This window comes from Cyprinus carpio, chromosome B8, assembly GCF_018340385.1.
Source record: "Cyprinus carpio isolate SPL01 chromosome B8, ASM1834038v1, whole genome shotgun sequence".
Lineage (NCBI taxonomy): Eukaryota > Metazoa > Chordata > Actinopteri > Cypriniformes > Cyprinidae > Cyprinus > Cyprinus carpio.
In genome coordinates, this window is record NC_056604.1 from 20,969,758 (window position 1) to 20,997,407 (window position 27,650).

Genomic DNA, 27,650 nt, shown 5'->3' on the forward strand with positions numbered 1-27,650 from the left:
TAAAGGCAGTTTTCTCTTTACTAGCATCATCCATTTGAATTTGCCAGTAGCCACTGGACAAATCTAGAGTGCTAAACAAGGTGGCTCCAGAAAGGGCATCTAAACTGTCATCCACACGTGGAAGTGGGTGTGCATCTTTGATGGTAATTGAGTTCAATCGTCTATAATCTATACAAAATCTGTAAGAGCCATCCTTCTTACGGACAAGTATCACTGGGGAAGCCCATGGGCTATGACTAGGCTCAATTAAGTCAGCATCAAGAAGTTTCTGTACTTGGTTGTCGATTTCCTTTCGTAGGACAGGAGATGTACGGTATGCTCTCTGACGCACAGGGGACGTTGAGGATGTCTGTATGCTATGCTTAATCAAATCAGTTCTACCTAGATCTGTAGAGGTAGTGCTAAAGACATCACAGTTCTCTTGTAGGAGGGAGTTAACTACTTCTACCTCACTGGGAGTAAGAGTGTCAGTACCAATTTGAACAGGTATTTGGCATGAAAGGCTCGGCAGGCTCACCTGAGCCAAAAGACTATCCATAGGCCAATAGAAATCAGAAGGCACATTACGCACAGTGTAGAATTGACCTAAATGGGTCTGTTTGGGCAGCTCAATATCCTGGTGTGTAGGATTAAGTAGATGAACTACAGTGAGCCCATTTTCAACATTAGAGAAGCTACGAGCATCAGCCAAGTCTTTGTCAAATGTCACATTCGGTTCTAGAATACCCTGAAAACCATGAAGCTGACTTTTTGTTTCTGAGTTACATGCTACTGAAGCAGGAACAACAATCTCTGTCAAGGGGGGACTGAGACCCGTGAGAGCAAGAACACATTACAGCAAAAAGGCAATGCATGTGAGAAACTGAGAAGGGAAATTTTCTCATTATTGAACATAAAAGTACCAGAGGCTGTGTCAATTGAGGCACCATGTGTTTTGAAAAAGTCCCACCCAAGAAGGGCATCCTGTCTAGAGTCTCTCACAACATACATGTTCATACTGAATGTGTGTGACCCAAGACGTAATGTGACAGGTAATGAGCCTAAAATGTCTAATTGTTGTCCTGTCAATGTGTGTGCCACCTGGAAACTTTTCAGTAAGGGGCGATGTTTCAGTGCAGGGATGCGTTGACGTAAGGCCTCACTAATGAGCGACAAACCAGCACCAGTGTCAAGGAAAACACTGACTTCTTGGTCCTCAACGAGTCCTTTTATGTATGGTGTCCAGATTGCAGAGTCCGAAGATGTCACGTTGTTGTCGCTATGGGCCGCTGACAGTTGAACTGAAGATTGGCCCTCATCTCCAGCTACCATTCGTTTCCCGACCGCTGCTGTTTGGTGAAGCGTACATGGCGTGAATGTGGTCGTTGTGGACTTGGAGAGCGATGTCTGTAATACTGCTCACCCCTCCGTCAATCTCGGTTCCTGCCTGGACTGCTGTCGTCGTTTGATTGACGCCTATAGTTGGGTTGAGCAGTCACTGAGTCATCGTATGCAGCAAAGCCCCGCTGAGGGCTAAAGCCGTAGACTAAGGGTTTTTCATAGCCTTGCTGCTGATGATAACTTGGCCTGGGGCTTCCTTGTGGACTGCGATGGCTGTTACTGGAATGTACAGGAGATCTACCTCTGAAGTAGGGCTCATCAGATGGAGTGAAATGTTGATAGCGAGAAGATGACAAATAATGATTGTCTTTAGCTCTGTCTAGTGAGGGTGATCGACGACGATAGGCGAAGTGATGTTCTGGAGATGAAATGGAACTGGTATAATGAGACTTTGGCTGCGTCAGCATAGTAACCACAGACTGAAGTTTGTCTACTTTCAGATGGAGGTCATGGAGCTGCACTGCAAGCATATTAGTGGACTCTGTCGTGAGGCGTGGATGCAGTAGATGCCCCGTCCTCACACGTAAAATCCCCCAGTGTCAGAATTTCACAGAATGTTCCGTCATTTAACTGGACAACTGAATTGTTTCTCTTTTTAAGAGTTGTGCTCTTGCAGGAAATGATAAAGAACTCCGCTACAAGTGAAGCGGTCATAAAATAAAGCCGGAATTAACGGTGTCACCAGTAAATTCTTCAATAGCCATCCTCTGCAGCACAGATGTGGTACCTTTCTTCGGGCAACCAAAACCTCTGACATTATCTTGAAAATTATTTGACTTCTGTCTGAGGCAGATCTATTTTGGAGTTTGTCAAAAAAAAAATTGGTATGTTTTTCATTAGCATTTGCCATTGTAGTCCCTGCTTTTTGCTGAGAGAGCCCTTCCACCTAAGGAATCTCTTAACTACTTGATCTAGCACATGCGTTGTTCCGTTGAAAACTTCAGCAATGTTCCATTAAAGATTCGAATGGAAATGTGGATGTTGCCCACAGCAGGCCCCCAGTTTACGCGACACTTGTTGCTAAGTGCATTAATAAATGCACATTGAAGAAACATTTTTAGCACCATAAAGTTTCTCAAAGTTACGACACAAAACTTCGAAGAGCTCGTTCTGCCATATCCACATGGTGTTTTCGCGTTGCGGGCTCAATGAGACAATGTGGTGCATTTGAATAAAACAATAAAAAAAGAGGTGATAGATTCCAGCATTGTCTTTTTCAAGGATAAATACCACTCAAACAAGGCAAAGGCATAAAACAACAAAAAAGACCTCCATTCAGATGCTTGCCCCAGAATTTTCGGGGTCTTTTCACCACACAACTGATCGTGGGGCCCTTGTGACATTCCAAAGGTTGGGTTAAATGGCCTAGCCCTGGTCTTGGTCATTGGTCTTTGACCCAGGTACCAATCCTTCCTTAGGGTGTTTTAACGTCCAGCCACAGAGAATATCTGGTTTAGTTTACACCAAGGCAGAACACTGTTCTGGTACTCTGGAACGAACCTGTGATCAATGTTAAGCTTTCAAGTTCCATCAAGGTGATGGGGCCTTCTACCCCCCATTACTACTGGTTGAGCAGGTGTTGCCAGCATAGCAATGCCGAAAATAATGATCTGTCTCTGGTCCTCAAAGGTGGTTTCAGGTGTATTCACCAAATATATGATGGGACCACCACCGTAGTGGAGGCAATAAAGTCACCACACCATATTCCCATTGAAACTGCTTCGTGGTTTTCAGGAGGCGAGGCCGGGGCAATTGAAGTCAGAAGCAGGCAGAGGAGTGAATGAAGGAGAAGGAAAACCTTGTCTTGTATTGGCTCTAGGGCGGTCTTTGTCAGAGTCCGCGTCCATTGTGATTCCAATCTGGTTGTAGTTCCTTGAGCTGTGACACAAGAAGCAGTTAAAAATGTGATCGATAAGAAGTAGTGGCTTGCTGTGAACCAACCCCATAAGCATGGTACGCATATGTTCCTTTACGATCACTGTGGTGACAGATCAAAGTGGATTTGACACTGCGATGGGGGGCCATGATTTAACATTATATACTTTAGTAAAAACAGGCCGTTCCATCACAATTCCACAAGATTGATATGTCCAGCCAGCCCCATTTGTCCACCTGCGATCTGGCTTGATTCTTTTGTATATTCTTCCCCACTACATGAAAATATGCGGACAAAACAATGGCCTGGAATTGATTCCTTTTTATTCAAAAGCCAAATTCTCTGGTTTTTTCCAAAATGTCGTGTTATTTTGGGCTGATAGACTAAGTAGATCTAGAACGTAAGATCCAGCCGCTTAGGTTTTTCTCTGCGTTCAAATTTAGCTTTAAGCAAGAAGAACCGTGTTTGTGGTGCTGTGCTCCAGTAGCTCCGCAAGTAGCTTTCACAGTTGATACAATAAAAATGTGGCACATACTGGCGCAAATTGTTCGCATATGCGTTATGGAAAAGATGGAAGGTTGCTGGCACCAAAGGGTCTTGCAGGGAAAATGTTCATTGAAGCATAGTAATGGAGATCCTGAAGGCTACTTCCTGTCAAATTGTGGCGCAGTAACATACGACATGAGTAATAGGGCAGACTCTGTCACCTTTGTGGAGAGGAGCGACCAGGGTAACAGATCATCTTCATGTTGTTTCTGTGTAAAAAGACAAGTCTGATCAAATTAACTAGCTAGACAAGAAAATATAAAACACAAGCACAAATATCACTAACATTGTTGACGCATTTAAGTACAGGTGGCTTATCACAGTCAACATAAATTAACACCATTTGTGAGCATATATCAACCACGTCTTCCTTTTGTTTGAATTATCATTTCGCTTGGCTCCTCTCTTTTCCTGATCGTCTGTCCTTGTCTACTTCGCATCCTTTTCGCTCTGCTGCCTCTTGTTTCACTTCGCATCTCTTGCATCTTTCGCGCAGCTATTACTCTGCTGTCCTCTTGCTCAATTTCCCTCTTCTTCTTGCGCTCATTTCCACTTGCCATGCACCTTCTGTGTTTTACCTCTTGTCCATCTCGCATGCATCTTCCTCACCTTCCTCATTTCCACTTGTCCATCATCGGTTCCTCTCCTGTGCTCATGTACATTTCGGCATCATGACTTCGCTCTCTGTCCTCTTGTCCATATCCATCATCTTCACTCACCTTCCGTCATTTCGCATTTCCATTATCTTCATCCATCTCGGTGGATGCCTCATTGTACGGCATTTTCAAAAATCTTTCTCTCTTGCCTCATATTGTATTTACAGATATCTATCTGTCCTATCCTCTGGTTCTCTTTCTTTTGTAGCTTTGCAAGTTTTCCGTTTCTTTGCTCTTTAGTAGGATTTGAGAGAGGAATCTGAAACAATGTAGCACAAAAGGTAAGTGGCAACTTCACAAAACAAATGCAAAACAAAACAGCAGTATTTCATATACTAGACTGAGATGTAATTAAATTAAAGATATCAATAAATAAACAGCCCACTTGACAGTAGGGCGGCACTGAAGTTATGTGAGGACCAATCCAAACACAAACTCTGGTTGAACATTTTCATTTTATCCCGCAATGTTTTTTAAATTATCACATATCATTGTTTTTCACAATTACGTACCTTTTTGTAAACTTTTCTTCTGTCAATTCAGTTGTTTGGGAATATTGGAGTATGTATGAAGAAATCTCTCTGTAATGAACAATTGTCTTCTGTTTTCTGTTTGGGATATCAGTTACTAAACAAATTAAGATAACTTAAAGTAACTGCTATCTAATAGTCATGGTTTACCAAACAGTTTTGGCGAGGACCCAATAATTGTGACTAGGGAAAGTAATTATTAAATCAATTTTCATATGAAATATTACATATTATTATAAAAAACGTTGTAAATTATTACTCCCCATTTATTAAACTTTCATTTTTCATTACTGTGTTGCCCCAAGAACACATTAATAATGCAAATTAGATACAGTTATAGAGATACATTGTATTGAATGGGTCTGCCCATTTATAGCCATTTTTGCGCACATATTGCATAAATTATAATAGTATAATTCGTTTCATTCCATCTATATCTTTCACAACATGGATATAATTATTGTTATAAAAGATTTTCTTAGAAAAAAAATCTTATATAAATAAAAAAATAATTAAGAGTGATAATACTGCAAAAGAAAAAGAGTTTTTTTTGTATTAACCTTTTTTCTGTTGAAGTTTTCTGTATTTTGAGGATCTTGGTGTATCTGGTTGAGTCGGCCATCGGAATTCAGATTGTCTTATGCTGTCGTTTTGATGCCATGATGATGTCAGCGTATTCTCTACTGGATTCAAAAACTTTGATTTTGAGAAAATCGGCGCCACGGTATTGTGACCAATCAAGTGTCTTAGTGTGCTTTCAGCCAATCAGAGCAGCAGATAGTAATCACTTCGATTGATGCTCCCGCGCGAACGCGACGTTTTGCAGCAGGAGGAGACGTTACTTATAAGACACGATGGCCGTTCCAGTTTGCAATTTATTACTTATATGATAAGTCATTAAAAGTGGAGAGTACATCGATCCTGTAGCTAATATAGACCAGCATAGTCAAGTTACGTCGAAACCAGACCTTGATGGAGACGACAATTGGCTAGAAATAAAGTGGCCTTCACGTAAAGTAACCAGAGAAGGACGGTGCCTGCAAAAGTCCTGCTGTTTGGAGGTCTGTTTTTTTTATTTTATTTTTTTTTAAGTTACACTTTCCAAGTGCTTTATTGCGCTATGTGCAGCTTTTTTGATGGCAGGTGTACGTTAGGCGTAAAGTGTTTTTGCGCTTGTTATATCAGATTCGTCAAAGACCTCGTCATGAAGAAGAAAAACTTACTACTTTTGGGAAAGGACATATGGAAAAAGGATGAAAGCAGGGGTGTTCGTGTCAAAAAGAAAATATTGGACACCAGCAACGAGGTGGAGGCTAAAAAAGCCAGGCTGGTGAGTGGATATGGATAAGTCTTTATGTACAGTAATATCGACAGTTTTATGTCATAGTGATAGTAATTTATTAATTTTCCAGTAAGATATGCTAAATGTAAAAATTGATTCCATGCATGTAATAGTAACTATGCGTCCCTTAATTACACTCTGTACCTCAGGTAGTTCATACAACTGTGCTCATTTTGAAAATATAAAAAACAAAACACAGATGCAGTTATCATGCTCATTTTTTAAAATCCTGTGTTTGAGGATTACTTCGTTTTTTTCTATTTGTACTCAAATTTGGGTATTGTACGCATTATGGAACAATAAACACCTATATATGTTTCATTCATAGTCGAAAGCTATAGAGACCTCTGCTCATGCAGGAAAGTCCACAAGTAAGACTTATACAAGTAAAAAAAAAATTTTTTTAAAAAGTATTTTTTCCTTGGAAGACCATTTCATAAAAAGCAAAGAATATGAAGTTAGGAGGTTCATAAAAGACATGCAGCATTTTTAATTCACCACTGTTCTAATCACATAAAGATTATAAATAAAGCTGTTATTCTGCCTCCTCTCAGCAAAGCAGTAATCTCAGATATTACAAGTAATGATCAAATACATCTTTTGCCAGACAAAGGTTCATTGTGACCTGCTGCCAAAAGTATTTCTAATCAGAAAAAAACACTCTGCATCAAATTTTAGTATATCAGCATGAATGTGACATTGTGAAGATTTTACACATTTTTTTTTATTTATTACCCCCTAATTTCTTTCAGCCAAAGCAAACCAAAATCAAAGAGGCAGCGAGAGACAAGATGTTACAAAACTGAAACGAATTCCCTTTCTCAGAGCAGGGCCGTAGACACAACAAGATAAAAACACCAGCTCTGAGGATGAAGTTCCACAATGTCTTCATAATGTATGCATACTGTCTTATTGAGTTTTTGGCGACCTTTTTATAGTTTGAATGTTTTATAAACAGGACCGCACTAAAAAAAAATTCAATCAGAATAAATAAAGCATTTATATAGCCATGGCAGTTTAATATGAACTAATTTACACCCACAGTGCTTTACAATCATATCAAGAGTCTCTCCCCGAACCACCACTTGTGAACCTAGCATCCGTTTTTTTTTTTTTTTTTTATTTATTTACATTGTCCAGGTAAAGCTAGTAAACACTAAGAAGGCTGCCAGACCCCTGGCATTCACTTTCGATCATCATATCAGTTCTGAAGATGCTACAAAACATAGCGAGCCCCACTCCGTCCAGATCATCACACCAGTTCTGATGATGCTACAACCATAGGGAGTCCTGAAATGGTGAGTCATATTTTTTGTTTTATTTTTTTTGATCTATGTACTGTGCTGTACACAAATTGTTTCTCTCTTGATTTTCACACAACTCTATTATAATATATATATATTTTTTTCAGGCCAATGACTCAGATGAAGACTTTGGTCTAACCTCAACCAGAGAAAGGCAAGCTGATTTTCTCCAAAGGTTTTTTATACATCTTCTGTCACACCTGATGGTGTTTATGCTCCCTTGGTTTAGGTAGTCAGGGACCAATTTACATTTAGCATTATTGTTGATTTGACTGCTCTAACACTATTGGATGAGAAATACAGTGAAAATAATTGTGCTGAATAATGGCACTACTGTTTTATTATAACTGAAGTGAAAATTTTCTGTAATGAATTAATTTTACACAGTTACTGCTTTTTTGTGGTTTTTAAGCCTTGCCAATTTAAACAGTCAAGTGCAAGAAAATGTAAAAAGGAGAACTCAATTACGTAGTTGCATTGTGTGAGGATGTTTTATTTGCGCACAATCTGAGGCATGTACATAAAGCCAGGTGTCGGCAAGCCCACAACTCCCAAATTGAGGTTCGCTTTCAGCATTTACTTGTTCTTGAATGGACAATACACACACATTTATGCTAAAATGCTTGTCTTGGTGACTAGTACACACAATCAATATGTCTTAAGTAAACCAATGAGGGCTATGTATTGGCAACAAAGTCACGATACACGATGACACAGGGGTGACACATATTTGCTGAAAACATATCTATCATATGAAAATTTTAAATGGCAGTAAATCTCTCAGTTTGACAATTCGTTTCCTAAGAACACCCTCTGCACCCCAAATACTGTATGTTGTCTTTTTTCTTTTATTTATTTTTTTAAGATTCTATTTATGGACATTTGATGCCTTTTTAATTGGACACGACGGTTTAAAATAGCCAGGCAAGCTTTGGGTGAAGATGGAGCGAGAGCGGGACTCGGCAAAGAACGATGATCTGGGATGAGTGCAGTGGCTCTGTATGTCGGCGCAGTAACCGTGAGGCTATTGGTTCCGACAACTATGTTTTAATATTATTATTCTATGTCCCATACACATACGTTTGTAAATGTAAAAATAATAATAGCCTAATTGAAAACTATAAACATGCAGACTGCAGCAAATGATTGTCTGTCACTTTAAGACTGAAGCATGGATTCTGTTCAACAGCTAATGTGCTTCTTTTTTTTTTTGTACCATACTTGAATGATTGTTGACTGTATCATGACTTTTTAGTAGATCAGGCGAAGAACAGACCATTTTTAAGCAAAGAAACAGAATGCAGCACTGTAATTCTTTAAATTTCATTTGAATTTTTCATGATTGCTGAAGGAAAATTCAAAAGTAATTCAATACTTGCACAACCCTATCTTTTATGTCATGTATTTAATTTTAGAAACCTTGAGACTTCTTAAAGTTCACCAAAAATTAAAAACTTCTGTCGCTAGTTCCTTCCCCTCATGGTAACCATGCTGCGTAACTAATGTGTGTTTTGCTGCATGTTTGACTTTCCGGAATATGCTTTTTATGTTCACAAAAAAAAAAAAATCAAAGATCTTTATTTCTGTTCCAAACATGAACAAAGGTCTTAGGGGTTTGGGTACGATATGATGGTTGAGTAATTAATGACACACGTTTCTAAGTCATTTTTTATTGAGGTATCATTACATTGATTTTGGGTGGGACCAGTGAATTTTTGGCAAGCAAGTAAGAAGCCTTGAAACATTGGCCCAAGCAGGGCAGTAGCAAAAGTCTTAGCATTAAGGCCTACAGCTGTGTTTACAGTGGAATTTTAACATTTGAGCATCATTAATGTATTTTTCTGGTTCTTTCCTGCCTTTTTTGTATTGTAACAAACATGTCAACGTGATATGTGACTTTAATGAAAAGCTTTTATGTGCTTTTATTTTTATTTTATTGGCTGTTTGCAGATAAAAGCCTCCCCCTCCAACCACGCCCAGGCCCCCAAAAATGCTGTCTCCAAATGGATGAAGAAATCTGACATCCTTTCGTGGTAGGTATTCAGGTTGGCATTGGAGGGATTGACCTACAGTGCACAAAGTCCCACAATACGCATGACTGCCTGCACTGAAACATTAGTACCAATATTTCTGTAATGCTGGCCAGCTTTACATTTATCCATCTGTCCAAGTGCCACAGATGCACAAAACAACCACCCCCCCCCCCCCCCCCCCCCCCCCCCCCCCCCCCCCCCCCCCCACCCCCAAGGTTGCTTATGTTCAAAAACAACACTAACTTACCCTTTTCCCCTTGATGTCACATAGAGCTCCCAGAAATGATTACAATTAATGAAGGAAGTGGTGTGCAGTGTGTTCCGGTCATTGATTCACCCACCCGGTGGGACCCCCTCATCAGGAATGTGACTGCCTTAGTACTGTTCCAGTGAAATTGAAATGGTATGTTACAATAAGGGCTGAGACCCATAGTTAATTCATAGATGTTTAGAATTGCAGCCAATCTCTACCTTGTAACTTTATTGGTAAAATGGATCAATATTAAAGTGATCCATCTGTCAGGAGAACAGCAAGCAAGTAATGGAATTGACGTCCCTTTCACATTTAATTGCCTTTTAAATGGCTTAAATTGGATTGAAAGCTTAACTGGCAACAGGTTTAAAAATGCAGGACAAAATGAAATGACCATTCAGCACTGAAAGGCTACAAGGAGTAACCACAAATTTTAACTGACTGTCCTACAACTCCATAGTGAAACTTACAGACTACATTGTTTCCTCCTCAAAAAAGCTTGTTTTATGCCACATTTACTGTCATTATTGGGATAAAATGTATTCCTCATAGATTACATCTCCCTAATATGTATTAATTGTCAGTTGAGTCTTTCTTTCTCTCTCCCTCCTGCTCTTTATACAGCACTCCTTGGCTGGAAGTGCAGTGAGTGTTCCGAAGAGGGCTTTCCAGCGGTCCCCCCTGAATTGAACAGATCTCGCATGACCATTTTTTGCCCAAGAGCGGGCTGTTCTGGTGTTCACAAAGGAACTGCTGGCAGAGTCCACCCTAACAGGAAAATCTGTGCGAGGGCCCCCCCCCAAAAAACAGCTGGATGTTGAAAAAGTTCAGGCCATAACAGGTCTGCAATTTTGAGTTATTTTTGTGTCTGGAAAATTGTTACTAGAAAATGTTAATTGTACAGTAAGCAGGACTGCATGGATTGGGGGGGGGGGGGAGCTGAGTATTGTCATCAATTTCATGTTTTGATTTTGATTCAAGCTTGGGGATTTAGTTCAAATTATGATTTCAGTTGTATATAGATTAATTGGGATATTTATTTTGGACAGCAATGAAAAAGTTTTGTAAAGAATTTGAGAGAGACTTCTTCTTAAAAACGTTAAAAGCACCAAGCTAATTGCTATTTACTGAATAAAAGGGATGGTTTAATGATTCATTGTTTTGATATGTTACATTATTTTAGGCCTATATTATAAACCTAATAAATAATTTACCTTAAAAAAAAAAACTTACCTTGTTTTTTTTAGTGGAGTCACTTATGCTCAACAAGGCTGTATTTTATTTGATCAACATACAGAAAGAAAAAAAACTGCAATATTGTGAACTCTTAGGCTAATGCAATTTCTAATATTGGTTTTCTAATTAATATATATTTTAAAAAGATAGTGTATTCTGTGATGCAAAGCTGTATTCAGCATCATTACTGCAGTCTTTCAGTGTCACATGATCTTCAGAAATCATTGCTAATATGATGATTTATTATCAGTGCTGCGAAACTGTTGTGCTGCTTATATTTTTTGGAACTTTTTTCTTGATCATTGATTATGCTCAATAAAAGGTAAAAAAGAAAACAGCATTAATTCAAAACATAAATATTTTCTAAACACTTTACTATAAACTACTTTTTTATCCATTTAAACACATCCTTGCTGAATAAAAGTATTAATTAAAAAAAGTGATAAATAAGAAAAAGAAATGTACTGACCCCAAACATAGTTTGAATAGTAGTGTTATTGTAACACAAAAATTTCTATTTTGAATAAACACTGTTCTTTTTTAACTTTTTCTTTCTCAAATAATCCTGAAATAATGTTTTTCCAACATTATAAATTAGCATATTAGAATGATTTCTGAAGGATCATGTGACAATGAAAATTCAGCTTTGCTTCACAGGAATAAATTATATTTTAAAGTATATTAAAATAGAAAACTTATTTTAAATTGCAAAAATATTTCACAATATTATTTGTGAAATAATATTCAGTATTATAGATACAGCCTTGATAAGCCTAAGAAACTTCTTTAAAAACTTTACTGATCCCCAAACTTTTGAACGGCAGTGTATTATACTGTAAAAATGTTTTTCAAGGTAAGTTAAAATGTACATAATTTAGTTATATGGAAGGGTCAAATCAAATATAAAGAGCACATTAAAGTTAAAAGTTACACACGTTTTTGTGTATGCACTGTACAGGTCTGGTATAAAGAATGTTTTTGCTCAGGTGGTTGAAATGTCCACCTAATATAGAAATGCTTCAGACTGGTAGTTATCATGTCAGACAGTATTTTGGTGCATCCAAAGACATCCATCTATAAATGTCATCCCCATGCAGAGACCTGTTGTACTTCTTGCAGATGTATTTTATTTTATTTCTTTGACTTTGGGGACTGTGTTTCCAATAGAATTTCTAACCTCTCTTTTTTTTGACTATTCATAAAATAAAATTATCAAATTATTTTGTAAAGTGTTTTTCACAATACATGCCATTTCAAAGCAGACTTACAGAAAATGTACATGTCTCTATTACAATTTAAGTCCTGGATCTATAATATAAATATACTTTTCAACTTGAATGACGTTTCATTTGATTTATATTGTGATGTTGTCTTCCTCTTGTATACTCTGTTTGATTAACACACTGGAAGCAATATGACATGGACATACTGATACATTTCGCTCACTGTTATTCACAATTGGTACTTTTAGTTAAATATTATTTGTGTAATAAATTATGTTTACTGTCTGATGTAGTGGAAAGTAAAAAGTTGTATGAACATGCCCTCTGACCTTCCCTATTTTACTTTGTTAACAGGGGACACTGTTCTTGTGGAGTTTCCACACACAACTTCCGTCGGAAGTGCGAGCGGCCATCAGCGCAAGTGCAACAATGAGCAATTTAGCAAGAAAAATTGAAGTTTGCTTGCGGTCTCCACAATGTTAAAATTTTGTTTTCTTTCAGCATTCTTTTTTTTTTTAAACTTTTTAACATGGTGATTTTGTTCTGTTTGTCCAATGCTACAAACCATGGGAGGATTTTAATAAAACACTGTTTGAGTTCCTATGTGTTATCTGTGTGGTATTGAAATTACATGTTATTTATTGTAATGACCATGACAAGTGCATTCAGCTTTGGGGAAGAAGAAAGTATATTTTTACTCAAAAATAATATATTTATGGTATATTTCTTGTGTTGTTTGGAATTACCACTCTTAATTTAATTTGTAAATGCTACTTGTAATACAAAAAAAGTACGCTTTAATATCACTCATTAAGCATGAAAAATATGCATGTACTTAAAGTGTACAAGTATACTTGAAATTGACTCAATTTAGCGCATCAAAAAGTACACTAAATACACTTTAAATTTATAACTTTTAGTATAGATAAGTAATTATAACTACAATACACTTAGTACAAAAAAAATGTATCCAAAATAGCACACTTCAAGTTAACTAATCATTAACACACTTGAAGTATACTGACAATTAGTCTGGCTGCAAGTATACTTAGCATGCTTTTTTTTCACTAGGGTAACCATAGCAATAGATTGGACAAAATATGTGAAAATGCGCATTAAGACTAGAGCACCTCACTCATTTCAGAAACACAAGTATACTTAGCATGCTTCCTGGTTGATACGAATTTTATTGCACCACAAATATACAAAAACAAAAAAAATACAAATGCACTAAATAAAAATAATTGAATGAATGCATATTTACTAATTTGGGCCTCTTTAACTAAAATAAGTATAGGCCATTAACAAAAATAAATAAACAAGAGAAGGCTGACTATAACCAGCTTGCTTCCCACGAGTGAGATCAGCCCACTCTTTCCACCTAAATTCAGAAAAAGCCTAGTCTCCCCAGTGGGATGTGGGAAGATAACAAGTTTGAGCGTGTACATGCACACATCTGGAGTTGAGAACACAGACAAATCCATTAAAGAAGAAATAAATACTTCTAAAAATAGACAAATGGGGCTAAAGCTAGGAGCTAGAAATTTACTTAAAAAAATGGGGCTTCGATCGCAAAGACATCCAGCAGGAGAGGAGGGGCACCCTGGGGGGTGGCCAGGACAAATTTCTCTGGGGGGACCAGTGCCACCTACTGCAGAGCATTTCTGGGGGGACCAGTTCCACCACGTAGACATGCCCCTGATTACAGAGCAAAGTTTTTGCTAGCTATTTGTCCACCTGAAAGGCGAGGGACAAGAAAAAATAAGAAGAGTGTGAAGGATGCTTGGATGGAGTCATGTAACAGGCAGGTCATCCCGCCAGAAAATTAAAGTCTGGAAGAGCCTATAAGTGAAAGGGACAGAGAATACAAGAAAACTGACCTTCCAGAGCAGGCTGTACAGCAGTGGGGTTGCTCAGGCTGCCCGGGCAACCGCCCATATGCCCTTCCCGACTCTACGCTGCCCCTTCCGAGGTGGAAAAAAATAAAAAAAAAAATCGTACAATGGATGCTGAATTTCACGCAGGCCTAGATAAAAAAAAATAAACAAATAAACAAAGCAATCGCAAAAGCCTCTATCTACTTCCATATTCTGGCACCCGTCCGAAAGTGAAAGTCGGGGAGGGGAAGGGCAAACTCTCTTATCACGCGGGTTGCAGGCTACTGCACGCCGACCGCACCTGAGTTTCCGAGCTGCCCTTAGCTGGAGATTGCCATGCTTGTCGCGTGAGACGCACTCAACGCTGTCGGAAAAGTAATAGTAAGGTTATAATCGCAATCTAAAAACGAACGTAGTAAAACGCAAAACCAGTTGGGGAAAAAATTACTGTTAACTGAAATAAAAAATAAAAACGAGGCATCACAAAAAACGACATAAATTCAACCATAACTGTAAATGCGTATTTGGCAAAACTAACTAAAATTAAAATTATAGATTAAAATGTCCTTAGTTTTCACTTTGTCAATGTCTCTCATAGAGCAAACGCTCAGCCGCATCTCATTCTCCCCCAAGGCTCTCACTCACGCCAGCCTCCTCCTCTCATAACGCTACTGCTACAAGGCAGCCCCATAGCCCTCCGTGCACACCGCGCCTCCATGAGAACGTAACGAAAGTACAGCAAGTTCGCGAAGGCTGGTATCTCTCGTGAAACCATTACACAACCGCACATTAAAAAAGCGGTATAAAAATATTTTTAATTTGAATATAATTTTATTGCGTAAGTTAATGTTCGACCCAGGCTTTACTTCGCCACTTTATGAAAGTTAACTAGGACGCAAGCCTGATGTGTAAATGCACTTGGGTTGGGTTTGTCAAAACACTCATTTAAGCTGTGCATCCAAGTATGAATTAACTGATCACGGGCCGCTTTGAACTATTAGAAAATAATGCACACCTTGAGGTGGTGATTCGGTCACCTAATTGCCGGAGTCAATTATTCCTCGCTTTATTACACGGTTACCACACCTCAAGACATCGATCAAATGATATATTTAAAGGGATTCGCTCGGGTTTTTGTACTTAATCGCTATTGTGGGTAGGACTATTTCTTCCAGATCTCATCCAACGCTTTTGCTGGTTTCACAATGTCATTTTAAAGCTGGTAATGGAGGCTTGAGCTGTTGATAGTATTATAATGCAGTTATTAATGAAGCATAAGAAAGAGAGCGAGAGAGACAGAGACACACACACACACACACACACACAGAGAGAGAGAGAGAGAGAGAGAGAGAGAGAGCTTGTGTGAATTAGACTGCAGCAGCTGCCTCTAAAACAGCGCTACATTACCCTCAGCTAGTGAGAAATGTCATGTGTAACGCTATTTCTTGGAAAATCGTCTGTCATGTTGTTGTTTTTGTTTTCATGTAAGCTCCGCCCAGCGTCACCGAAAATCTCAGACACCGAATAGGTCAGAATACCGGAGGTGTCACCTCATACTTGAGAACCAGGAGCCCATTGAGAAAAGCTTTCGTTGCCATCTCCAGTGAAGTCTGGAGGTAAAACAGCTCTGAAGTGCACTTGCGGGTTTGTTACATTGTCCTCTGCCATGTTTGAAAAGAGTGAAGTCAATGCAGTGTTGTATAGTGATGTTCAGCAAGTTCAACCTGCAAAAGATGCCGGTTTGCAGGTTAGACTTACTGTAGTGAAGGCCGACGAACACAAGGAAGGTTTTTTGTTTTTTTTCTCAAGTCTTATTTTCAATAATTGTCTGCTTTGAGTTCTGGAGGCTATGTGCAGTGACCAAAGTGCGCCACAGGAGGGAAAAAAAGCACGGCACATGTGTCAGAAAAGTGAGCGCTGTTCAATCCTCAATGGTCCCAGCCAGACAATGCCTTGTTTTACTTTTTCTCCTAAATAAAAAAATTAAGGAAATACAATCGAACATGAAATGAAAACTCACTGATGGTAAAACAAAACTGCTCTAAATAGTCCATTTAGTCCATGTAATTGAAATGTTATATAAAGCAAAACGTTTACCTAAACCCACTAGTATAACTGATCCAGCATAGTGATGAAAGGGCAGTACATCAAGTATTTTAGTCTTGTCACCATACCAGCAACTTTCAAAGACGCTTAGAGATAAACCACCGCCGCCAAATTAATAAATATGTGGAGGCGCGGGGGGTTTGCCTGTGGGGTTGACGATGTACTTGAAAAGTGAGCGCTATTCAATCCTGGCGTAAAGCCAACTGTGAGTCCCGTGCATACGTCTTGTTTTTACTTTTCTTTTTCTCCGAGAAATAAAATTTTTTCTTTCTCCGAAATAAAAAAAAAATTAAGGAAATACATAACTGAACATGAAATAAAGAAACTGCTTTCAAGGCTACTCTAAAGTTATAAGTAGTCCGTCGGAATACAGTCCATGTAATTGAAATGTTACATAAAAACAAAACGCGTTTCAATCCTAAAATGAATCCACTAGTACAACTTTCGATCCAGCATATGATGAAAGCGGCAAAGATTATCATATTTAGTCTTTGTCACCATACCAGTCCAACAGCAACTTTCAAAGACGCCAGAGACAACTGTCACCATACCAGTCCATGGGCATGCAGTTTAGCTGCTCGTGGCTGATCGATGGACTTGAAAAAATATTGATGGCTTACTAACTTTATTGAGCCGCGAAGTCCTTGAACTGGGAGGAGAGCAAACACTGCTCACGAGCCCGCCACACTCTACTCTCTTTTTTTTTTCACTCCCCTTTACATTACAAGATCCTCCTTCTCAGAGGACGCCAGACCAAAATAAAAGTCCTTGGCAAAAACATGCAGAAACAGAATACAATGATTATTAAACAAACAACTTCACACTACCATATGTGCATTAGCGACTGTTTATGTATTTATATGTGAAACCCAGAAATATTGTTTGATGTATGACTGTGTAATTTTTGTTGTAGAAAAAAAATTTATGTATTTATATGTGAAACTATGTATTTTTGTTTGTTTTTTTATTTTTTTATTTTTGTTGTATTTATATATATAAATATATATATATATATATATATATATATATATATATATATATAGAATCTCAATTGGTGTTATGACCTAATTTTAATCACAATTATAAAACCACTATTTTGTAAGCTCGAGAAATTCCTGAGGAACTCCAAATTAGCCTTGGTCAGAGCAGACCTATAGATTGACATAATGTCACAGCTGCTCTATTGATAACTTATAAATTTCATCTTGCACAATCAATGGAGATAGATGTCATGAAAAAATGTTAAACATAACTTCTTAAAACCTCCCTTTTTTTCCTAAGATTAAGCACTTTTTTATTTGGTATATGCACAATTTATTTACAAAGTTTTATAATTAAACATTTGCTAGTTAATATGCATTCAGACAATAAAATTTAGAAATTATTTTGAAAGGTCTTAAAATTCATGAAATCATTAATGATGATGTGTTAAATGCGTACATGTAATAACTTTACTTAACTCAGTCGATGTGAAATTATAGAGTCCAACACTGCTCAGGTCTGATGATAAAGGATAAAGGACTGGATTTTTCAAGTGTTGTAATGGAAATGGCAGATGAGGGACGAAACAGGGACGTTCGCAAACTGGCTCGGACGAATGTCCTCCGAACGTCCGCCAGTGAACGTCAAAAAGAGGACCAAATACGGACGTCCTCAGAAAGTCCGTCAGCGAACGTTACAAAGCGGACCAAAACGGGACGTCCTCAAAACGTCCGCCAGCGAACGTCAAAAAGAGGACCAAATGCGGACGTCCTCAGAAAGTCCGCCAGCGAACGTTACACACCCCATAGTTGGACCAAATCCGGACGTCCTCCGAACGTCCGTCCGCGAACGTTATAAAGCGGATGTACTGCGGACCTAAACGGACGTTCGGAACGTCCGGGGGACGTCCCCTGTTTGCTGGGGACCTATAGATTGACATAATGTCACAGCTGCTCTATTGATAACATAAATTTCATCTTGCACAATCTGTGGAATGAATGTCATGAAAAATGTTAAGCATAACTTCTTAAAACCTTCCTTTTTCCTAGATTAAACACTTTTTTTTATTTGGTATATGCACAATTTGTTACAAAGTTTTATAATTAAACATTTGCTAGTTAATATGCATTCAGACAATAAAAAAATTTAGAAATTTATTTTGAAAGGTCTTAAAATTCATGAAATCTACATTAATGATGATGTGTTAAATGCATGCATGTAATAACTTTACTTAACTCCAGTCGATGTGAAATTATAGAGGTTTCACATTAGTTTGATTTGAGTTGGTTTTTCCATGTACATGTATCTTGGACGACAGCACTGTGTACTTGGTCCATTTATGTACATTCCAATTCAACTGATGCCATTCTAAACATGTCAAGACTGTCTCTGCTACCTAGTTTATATAATTTAGTCAAGCTTGGACAACAGAAGAGCATTTGACCTAGCTTGATCCATCATTCAATGATTCATTGTTCATGCTGCAATTCAACTTCATAACATCATTTGTTCTTTCCAGTATAAATGCATTGACACGTTTTTTTTTTGTTTTGTTTTTTTTTAAATCAAGTGGTCAGTTCACATAAGTTGGTAGTAGTAATGTGCAAGGAACATTTAATGAAACAGCCACTTTCTAGTGCTCTCTCAACTGGTGATCAAAATTAAAGAAATATTTGCTTTGCTCTAACCTCAATTAGAGGTTTGCATAGAAAAGAACATTTAAGCTCCTTTACCCATCTTTGAGATTTTACAGGTTAGAATGATTGAACTGCATACATGTGTCTTGAGCTTTAGGGCAGAGCACTTACGAATGTTTGCACAAGCATAACAAATTTTGTCTTTTGGTGATGTGTGTTTTTAGATTTAAAATATCTCTTTAATCTTTATGTTCTATGTCTCTTCTCTCTTAATTAAACTTTATCCGGTCCTCAAAGTTCTTTCTGACCACCCTTTTAACAACCTGTCAGGTTCCTGAAAAAAAAGGTGCTTTGAACTAGTGTAAAGTGAACCCCCAAACTGTCGCTGTGACAACCTGTGTAAAACATACAATACTTGTTGCTCAGAATTTGATGAGCTCTGCCTGAAAACAGGTAAGACCTATCTACATTTGTTTTTCCTTTTATTTGGGATACACACAAAGTCTGAGGCTTCATGATGTAAAATTAATTTTAATTGAAGTATTTAAGATTTTTCACTGTTAGGTCACTAATTGAATAAGAAAATTTGTGGCACTGACATCTCATTTGAACATATGGTCATGACTCATGTTTGAGCATTCTCAACTCATGCTGATGACATATATTAATTTTTCCACAAACTTGGGTCCTACCATATACAAAGAAATTTTCAAATTCATGATTTCTCAAATTAATAAAGCATTTTTTTCTTTTACACCCCACTGTCCTTTTTGTCTGTCAAAAGACAGACGTCCTTCAAATCGTTTGTGCCAGGCTGCTGTAACAGGTTTTATCCACAAGAAATGTTGTTTGACTTTTTTGTGCTCTTAGTCGGGGACTTTGAGTACAGTAAAGACCGCTGTGGTGAAACTCGCAATGAACAGCATGCCTGCCACTGCTCAGAGGACTGCATATCATGCATATTTTAACCTTCATCCTTCATGTTTTGTAACAAATCTTTTCCTCGTGGGTCAAAATGACCCAAAGGCCTAAAATTATACTTATTTTTCTTTTCTTTTTTTGGCCCAGAAAGCTCCTATTAATCCATTTTTATTTTTAAATTTTTTTTTCTTACTATTTATGTAAGTTTTTTCATGATTTTTGGGAGATTTTTATTGTATTTATTTTTTTTATTTATCTTGTTTACCTTAATTATGCGTGCTATAATGTGTTGTGTCTACCATGTATGTGTTTGTGTGCATGTGTGTGCATGTAGGGGGGAGGAGGTATGTGAATGTTTTTTTGCCTTGGGAATATTCTGTAGTCTCAGCTCTTTGTTTAGATATAAATTTTGTCTGGATTGTGTCAGATTTTGTATTAAAAAAAAATAATAATCAAAAATGTTTTTCAACATTCCATTCATTCCTATGGGGGTCAGTTTGACCCGCAAGGGAATGATTTTTTGCTTTTTTTACACCCACATAAAGTCCTTGAATCCACTCATTTTGTGTGTGTGTGTCACAAAAAGTGTGACAAAAAAAAAGAAAATTCCACATTCCATTCATTCCTATGGTCAGGTCAAAAGGACCCCCGAGAGAAGAATTTTTTTTTTTAATTACAGCCACATAAATCCTTGAATCCACTCAATTCTTTTTGTGTGTTTTCCAAATTCAAGTTAAACAAAAGTCACAAAGTCTTGTACCACTCAAATGAACACACAAAAAAAAAGAACCCGAATGAAGGTTAATTATTTCCCATTAAGTTGATAAGACCTTTTTGTCAGACTACTACAGTTATAAAAAGGTGGGGTTTGGCATGTTTGTGTGTATATGTAGAGCTAGAGCTCTGTATTTCCTGGAAATGAGACGTGTTTGATTGTCACCTCATGCTTTACTGACTGACTTCCTCCCTGTATTAGGTGATGTTCCCTGTTTGAAGGAAGAGTGTAAAGAGAGACTACGAGTGTCCAGCTGGGTGAGAGACAATTGTGATTTCAGTGACAAACATCACTGAATGTACTCCCCATCCATCCCACTTTTTATATTCAACACTAAGTCCACAACACTTATATCTTAGGTCACAGCTGTACTTTACATACTAGAAGACAGGGAATTGCTTATCTATTTAATGCTGTGAAGTGCTGAATGAGGGCAAACACTATTAAAAGAAGAGTTTGAAGATGGATATTGGGTTTTTGTGTGACAAAACACCTATCTGGGAGGTCTGGGTGATTTGCATAACAATTAAAGTGAATGCATGCACATTAAGTGTGACTTTTTGAACCTAATCATATGAATTGTGCCTATGGAAGAATCAAAGGTTGTTATAAAAGAGCATTTAAATGAAAGACTTACCTGTCTACTATTAAATAGAACAAATTTTAGCAACAAATGTTAATTTAATTTTGTTTGTAATCGGTGTATGAATGTTTCTTTCTGTGTATCTAGGTTTGTTCGGCCACCGATCATCATGTTGTCTGTTGATAGCTTTCCTGCATCTTACATGAAAAGAGGAAGCATGGTGATCCCCAATATTGAGAAACTCAGTAAGACTTATGTCTTGTCATGAAAATCAACAAAATGAATATAACTGAATATTGACTAAGCTGCCAGTCAGTTCAAACATACAATTTATTACACAATGTACAGATTAACTAATCAAAAATAAATCCCAATTAATTGCATATATTAGCATTTGCTGAGACGGTATGTATGTGGATAAAGTTTTTTTTAATCATGACAACTCTCTGAAAATTTTAGTATTGTGATGGATATGACAATGTTAATGTATTTGGTCTTGGCAGAATAGATCTGCTATGCTGCTGCTGCTGCAAGCAAGTACAGGAACTTGCTACTGCCAATGCATACGGCGATACGGTGCCTTGAGTATTTAAGACATACTGCTGCTCACAAATAGAATAAGCATAGAATAAAATAACCTGCAGCAGATCTAAACAGGTGGAGCTGGGGAAGGTGGAGTGTTTCAGAGAAACTCTGAAAAGCGCGCTGCAGGAATCTCTAGTGAATGCTAGCCAGCCATATAAATGCAAGGCAGTAAGCTCATTGGCTGCATATGCAGCATGAACCAATCAGCTTGTGCCAAGTCATTTAACTCTCTGAATATCATCGGTTACATTAACAATCCATCAGCCTGCGCGATCTAGATGTAGTGATGTTGTTAAAACGTCACCATCATTAATTATGTGACCAATGAGCTGCCTCCCAGTTAGGGTATATAAGTCGGTTGGTTCTGTCTCTTGGAGTGTGTCATGGTTGAAAGCCCGCCCCTTTCTTTCTGTTATGGACTACTAAGGTAGGTGTTTGTAGCTGCTTAGCTTAGCTGTTTGGTTGGAGTGTTTAGTGATTTGTACGATCTTTACTTTAGTGTGGTGTTAGGCTGCTGAGCTATACTGTGTGCGGTGTGCTGTTTGCTCTCAGGTAAGTTAATGAAGTATGGGAAGCTGAGGGGAAATTTGGATTTAGTTTAATGTGAGTTTTGTGTTTCAGTGTGGTGTGCCTTCATGGCTCCCATTGATTGTGGCACCGCAGTATAACATAGCCCAGGTCGCAGCACCAGCTGTTGTCGCTTTAGCCTTTAAAGAGGTTGTCATATATAGGGCGTCAAATTTCTGACCTATGACATTGGTGTGTGCAGGCATTTTAAATTTTAAATTTAATGTAGGCCAATTCTTTTTCGTTTTTTTGGGGTGTAGTCACTACAACTGGGCCGCTTGCTACATAGTTTCATGACTAAACTATATATATATATATATATTATATATATATATATACTATATATATATATATATATATATATATATATATATATATATATACACTATCCAACTTTATCTAGAGAGCTGTGTGATCTTATAGTTCATTTATCAACAGTGTAAACAGTCAAGCAGTTGTGGACATTTTGATGCTTCCCTCATTTTTGTGTGTTTGGAATTGGTAGCAATAATCTTCATGCAGCAGAGGTTTAAAATTAAACTCAGAATGCATTCTGAATTTGTGTGGTTCGATTCATAATCTTGAACCCCCAACATACAACATTCCATCTGTGCTAAATTACCTCATTTATTGTACTAAACTGATGCCTTTGATTCTAATAATGACGTAATTGCTCTTTTCTCTTGTAGGATCATGTGGAACAGGCAAGATACATGAGACCTGTGTACCCCACCAAAACCTACCCAAATTTGTATACAATTACAACAGTATGTATTAAGTTTGTTACATTTTGCCTTTCAGAATATGCAAGATGTTTATGGCGTTATTTTAATGACAAATGTCGAGTGCATTATTGTAGTGCGAAAACATTAATATAATGCGCGAGTGCAAATCTCTCCACGTGGATTTCATTTGCTCTCGCACAAAACTGCATCAGAGAATGTCTAATATGGTGAGAAGTTTCACACTCACTACACTTCCGGCTTCTGAACTGGTTGCAGTTCCACTCTGATTCCATATGAGGGCGCTCACAGGACGAGTGCAGAATGAATGGAGGTCAATGGCGGTATACCCCTCAAAATCCACTTTTCTCAGGATATAATTTGTCTAGTAATTTGAATGTTGTATTCGAAAGGAGATGCAAAGAAATTACACATTGCTGCGTGTTAGGTTTTATTTTAAAAGAGTCACTTATTTGCTTTAAAAAGTCTTTTAAAATGTCAATGACGTCATACGTTATACGTTCATTAGCAGAATGCTAGCGTGTTATGGGCAGCAACAACTCAACCTGTAAGAAATCGAAAGGACATAAGCACTCGTTCATTCAACTTTCGACCTATAACCCATGTTGAACTTGCAAAACCTACAATCAGATCTGAGATTTCTCAACGGCAATCGGATGAAAGGGACAAATTTAGCTGTCTAGCCCCATAGACTCCCATTCATTTTGCACTCATGGCGATCGCCCCCAGTGGAACTCTGGTGGAACTGCAACCAAAATTCGGTACAATATGACTTTATTTTTGGTGTGATGGCTATCGGTAGAAGTGCTCTGACTGTGTGAATTCAGATACACGCTGCTCTCGCACGGAGAGAGTGCGCACTTAAAATGTGACTCTCCTCTCACTCAAACTGTGTCCAATGCACTCTCAAATCTCTCTGTGCTTATGTGCTATAGATATTATTTTCGCACCTGAATTAAACATTGTCAGAGGTTATCATTGTGCACTTAAAGTAGCCTCAAAGCAGTTTTTTTTTTTCCTGCATCTCCCTGTAAAATAGGCTACTTTGTAAACACTGTTTTAAAAGGTACTATATAAATAAAGTTTTAACCAATCAGACCTCCACAACTGGCCAATGAAAATACTATGTGAAATATTATTGGCTAAGTGAACTGAACCTGGAATTCTTTTGCAAATCAAAGCCGGATCTTTAATATCTTTCCAGTTCAATAAGCAGGACTCAAAGTTCTCCGGCACCATGCCTATCCTCCGGCGTGCAGCGTTTGGCTGCGGGAAAAAAATAGTCCTACATTTAAAATAAATAAATAAATAATCTTCTTTATCACTTTTGAGTCCATGAGTTTGCCTACCAATGGTATGTGAGAAGCACATGCAGCTTTCACTCTCAACCAAACTAACATTACTAGTCAATCAGAATGTTTTGCTCTTATAAACACGAGACGGGCATAATGGTATCCAATTGTGGAGTCGCAGCCCTGATGAATGGAGAAGCATGACAAAAAACTGTGTGGTGCAATGGTCAAAGATGTCCATCTAGTGCATGTTTACATAGAATAACTAATTAAAAAGCAGCAAAGCTTTATAAACAGCTCAGAGAAATGATGAGAATGTCATTTCCAAAAAACGATATGATTACCAGAACAAATTTAACCTGGATTTTTGAAAAGGTCCTGTTAAAACGCATCTCTTCCATCTTTATTTGATCCTCTAACTTTAGCACTGACTGTTCTAATTCTATTCTTAAAAAAAAAATCTACCTTCCTAATCTTTTTGTATTCTATCCATTTTCTTTTCATTTATTATACAATTATAAAAAAAAGACCTCTAACACTAGCTTGCTCTATTCTATCTGTTTTCTTTTTATTTATATTATTATTATTTAAAAGCCCTTGCTACATGTACTGCGTTTAAGCTAACTGAGACTTGTTATCGCACTTGTATATCATTGCTCATTTTTTGTTTTTGATTGCTTCCATTGTCCTCATTTGTAAGTCACTTTGGATAAAAGCGTCTGGAAAATGTACATTTAGTCATTTTGCAGACGCTTTTATCCAAAGATACTTACAGTTGCGGGATACATAAAGTGATTCTTCTTAAAGAGGCAAACAGACACAGGAAGTGCTTATAATACCAAGTTTTAGACATTGTTCAAATAAGTACAAGCTAGAAAAAGAAGGAATAAATAAAGAGAGGGTTTTTATTTTTTATTTTTTTTTTTTTTACGATGAAGTCAAGTAGTTTTGAAAGGAGTTTTCAGCTGTGGCTTGAAAATTGTCAGGAATTCAGCATTTCTGATAGGGGTGGGAAGATCCTTTTATTTTTTATTTTTTTATTTTTTTTGAATAAAATTAATGGGAAAGTCACTTCAAAAAACAAAGTGCATTCTACCAGTTGCACCATTATATTTTCTTTAACTTTGCTCGTTCTTTCAGTTGATTACTGTTCACAGTGATCCTGACTATTACTGTGGTAACTTTCAAATATTTTTACTGTAAAGTTTAGGAGAAAATTAATGGCAAATTCACCCTAAGTATCTTTGTGCACCTTTGCACTATTACATCACGTCCCATTTTCAAACACTCATAAAATTCTTTCCTTTTATAGGTTTGCTCATTCTTTCATTGATTCCTGTTCACAGTGACCCTGACTGTTACTGTATTCATTTTCATGTCATTTTACTTTACAGTTTTGAGAACGCAAACTCACTTCAGAAATGTTTTTATAGAGTGTACTGTTGCACTCATATCCCATTTTCCAACATAAAGTTTCAGTTTTTGAAGGAATTATTGTGCAAATGTACCATGCTTATTACCATATGAAACTGACTCTTATTTCATAAATAGTATTGATCAAAATTGCTAGGAAATACCCTCCTGACATCATACAATCAACCTCTTCTTACATTTTAATTATTAGTGTCACATTTAATTAAGTTAAAATCTTCATTTTAACCTTAGGAACTGATTATGTTAATCACCTCTTTGAGCAGTTCTTATTTGTGTCCATGGTTAATAATTTAGTTAAATTTCTTATGTCTTTGCTTTTATAGCCCTGAGGTTGTTGTATTTGTTAATGGTGATTATGCCTGCAAAGCTATTGTTTGTTTTGCTGTGTTTGTTTACCATAATCATAAGTCTATTGAATAGGTCTGCTTAGCTGCAATTTCTTGTTTCTCCTTACCTGTAACTGATCAATTACAATTTTATTGAAATGAATTTTAGAATGATCAGTCTCAATTAAAATCCAGATACAACAAGATTAAGAAGACAGTAAGATAGTTGACAACACAAAGTAAAAAATAATTAAAATAGTATCAGTGCTGTTGTTTGAAAATGATCACATTTTGTATTTTAATTTTACTTAACTTTATTTTATCGTATTCTATGTACTTTTATAAATATTATGCATATAATATAAATACATGCTATATATATATATATATATATATATATATATATATATATAATTATACATTTTATTATTTAGTTTTTTTTTTATTTGCCTCTCTTGTTTCAGAAAACAACTTTGTGCATCTTAAGGAATAATAGCACTTTGGGCATACTGTTGTATATCCCATCAGACTGCACAACAGTGCCTACTGTGGCTTCAACACCTGTGAACATTTATTGACTGTCTTCTGCACACTGATGCATACACCTAAAATCATCTTCTCATATTAGGCTTTTGTTTAATTGCATAAAAAAATTACATATTTGCATTTGTATCTGTGAAATGTCATAACACTGGTTACATAATCCCTATCACATCTTATTTCTGTATTTCAGTCTTAATTAAATTCTTGTTTAAATTCCATTAGGTTGTATTGCAGTCAATATCCTACTGTTATTTGAAGGTGTCATTGAGTATTGAAAGGTGCCTAATAAATTGTATTATTATTATTATCATTAAATTATTATAGGAGTAAGCGGCAGCAGAGGCTGTGGAAGAATGACACCAAGGAGTTCTGCAGAGGCATGAGGACTAGAATTGGTTACAAGCTTTCTGTACAATAAAAACAACAAATGAAAATAAAGGAAAGGAAACCTCAACTATTTTCCCCATCAAAACATGAACATGACTGTTTTCTACAATTCACACTGAAACAATAATAGACTAATATTAATAATAGCAAATAATGTTTATTATATAATACTTACTATATGTTTTTAATCTCAAAAGATAAGGTATATTGTTATATCCTATTCGAATGGTTCCTATACTGTTTTCAAATAGGGCATTAAAGGGCCTGAATAGCTGGATGACTTCTTTTATATGGAGTAAACGCAAACCTAGATTAAAATTATCAGTACTTTATCTGCCAAGTTCTATGGGGGGGCTGGATTTTCCAAATATTAAGATGTATCAGTTAAGTTCCCACCTGAGATACATTGCAGAGTGGGTTAGGAATGATTTTTCCTCTACCCAGAAATAAATTGAAAGAACGAGCAAACCTATAAACCAAAGATTTTTATGAGTGTTTGAAAATAGGACATAGT

General features: G+C 37.0%; 2 protein-coding genes across 3 annotated transcripts in view; one reads left to right on the top strand and one right to left on the bottom strand.

Annotated features, from left to right (window-relative positions):
- The window catches only part of LOC109053914 (disintegrin and metalloproteinase domain-containing protein 9), a 1,168,157-nt gene that overhangs the window by 182,780 nt on the left and 957,727 nt on the right, over positions 1–27,650 (bottom strand). The window lies entirely within an intron of this gene.
- Positions 21,917–27,650, top strand: part of LOC109088193 (protein MAL2-like) — a 34,434-nt gene continuing 28,700 nt past the window's right edge. Inside the window, exons 1-2 of the mRNA XM_042730118.1 lie at positions 21,917–22,271; positions 23,101–23,178. The gene's annotated coding sequence lies outside the window, so the exon portion shown is untranslated. The remainder of the gene's footprint in view (positions 22,272–23,100; positions 23,179–27,650) is intronic.